The sequence below is a fragment of the Anarrhichthys ocellatus genome, unplaced genomic scaffold, assembly GCF_004355925.1.
Source record: "Anarrhichthys ocellatus isolate YVR2014 unplaced genomic scaffold, GSC_Weel_1.0 scaffold1, whole genome shotgun sequence".
NCBI classification, from domain to species: domain Eukaryota; kingdom Metazoa; phylum Chordata; class Actinopteri; order Perciformes; family Anarhichadidae; genus Anarrhichthys; species Anarrhichthys ocellatus.
The window spans coordinates 3,025,530-3,027,948 of NW_022280031.1; positions in this window are offsets into that span (position 1 = coordinate 3,025,530).

Sequence of the window (2,419 nt, forward strand, 5' to 3'; positions counted from 1 at the left end):
CTTAGGGAGCTTCTTTGAAAGAGCTTTTTAATCTGGTTGAACATTTGAAAGAAAAAGCTCCCGTTGACCCAAGGCAATGCTCATTAATTCATCAACAATCATTATCATCATCATTAACAGCATCATCATCATCTATTATTGGAAGCTTTAGTTTATATATATATATGTAAGTACTATGCAAATATCAAGCATTTGCTGTCCAGTGACTGAAAGACTCTTTTTGTTAGTAGTCATTTTGTTTAATTTATTAGGAAATGTACTCATTGTACATGGTCTCCATTTCTCTACAATTTAAACAAAGTAAAATAGTTATGTTTGCCTACCTTATAGATCATTATTATGAAATTGCAGAAAAACATAAAATAAAGCGTCACCATGTGTAATTTGGATGACCTGCCCACTTACGTAAGAGGTGTTGAAGCAGACATACCTACAAATATCGTTTAGTGAAATTCTGTTGCAGGTCTTGCAAGAGGTACTATACGTGTAAGATGTATACTGTCTCAAACATTTGCTGTGAGAAGAAGAATCAGAGAGAACAATCAAAAACAGAGATTTCAGTGCATTAGCATTAACCCTGTGTTAGCTTTAGCATTAGCGTGGTAGTGTGTAATAGCATCAGCATGCACGGGCTGTGCCTGCTGGGGTGGCACAGCCCGTGAATTTAGAGTGGGCTCCCACAGCTCGGAAGATTAGCGCCCGAGTGCATTCAAGTCCATGTGCGAGGGCTGATTTCCAGGAAGAATAGCCCTTTATTGGGCCCCAAGTTGAATCCTGCTGCTTCCCTTTTGCCCAATAGAAAGCTGCAGTAACTGACAGTCCTTTACAATCAGCCAACACTGGTGGAGGTTTTGGGTCTCTCCTTCTTTTTTTCCACTGTTTTTCTCCAAAAGGATTGATTTTGAAATTACTCTCTCTGCCCAGCGTGTGTATGGGTTGGGATATTTGTGTGCATTCGTCCGTAAATGTTTGTGTGTGTTTGCGCGCAACACCGATACACAAACATAGACGCATACAGAGAGAGACGCATACAGAGAGAGAAAGACACGCACACATGCACATGTTTGAATGCCAGTCTTGGCAATTGTCTTAATAGGATAAGGGGAGACTATGGTTCCTGTTGGGGGGGATGGGACTGTGGGAATGACGTTAAAACACACGTTGCATTCATGGCACTAACAGCTACGTTGTTGGTTGATTCAAAGCAAAGGATATATGTGGTGACTTGTTATCTCCCAGATTCACCTCAGGGCTTTAATTACTCTGCACACTCGCCAAAAAAAGATATGACACCTTCGGGCAGGAATTTAACTTTTTTTGCAAAACAAAAACACAACCATAGTCACAAAAGGTAATGACTCATGTGCTCAGAGTGCATTCATAGTTTTGAACTTTTATATCTTTTTGTTGATGTTGGTTATTTCACACAGTGCAAAACTACGGGTCATTTAAGAATGAAAGAAGTGACATTGTAGATAACTGAAGGGGTTTGTGGGGGTGTTGCAATGAAGAGTTCTGACCATTAGGGGTCATCTGTGGCATAAGATTCATGAGGGCCTTCATGATAACAAGCCTGCTAGTATCTCAGTTTTCCCAACCTTTTTGGCTCATAAGCCATTTCAACAAATCAGTACTTGTAGCCTCTTGCACAAGCTATATTACTGTGCACATTGATTATGAGCCGTTCTACCAGAGGGATTTTGTTTTTACATTGACTTTCTTAAAGGACTTTAAGGGGCCAGAAGAGAGGAAACTATTCAGTGTTACACAAAAGAATTAGAAAAATAAATGTATACGACATTACACTAGTACATTTTTTTTTTCTCTTTTACCTTTAATTATATTGTGACTCCCTTCAGATCTATCTTGGTACCCCTTGGGGTCTCGAAGACCATCATTGATTATAGACAGACGTTACAGTCTCTAAACTGTCTGAGAAGTTCGAGGGAGGGCAGAGACTTTGTAGTGGGTTGGTGGTTTTGCCTGTCCTGGCTCTCTGTCCTTCTCTCCAGCCCCTGCTCACTCCCAGACCTGCCAGTCCTGGTCACATGACATCCCCTCCCACCTACACACCTGTTCCCACTTTCCTCATCAGACCTGTAGTTTCTAGAAAACACACCGAAAAGATTTTACTCTACTATATTTTTGGAGTTTTACGATAAATAATTGTTCTTTGTATACAAGAAACATTTCACCAACAAATACCACACTTATGATTGCAAATTAGTTTGAAATAACATGACATACATCACAAAAAACATAATAATAGGAGAACTGAAGCCACCGGGAGATAATTGACACACTTATACAGGGAGACACAGGTTGTTAAATCAGGAGAAACTTAATTTACAGTGAACAAATACATTTATTAAATTGTGCAAAGTAAAGTAAACATTTTGGAGAGTCGACACTGGTGGAG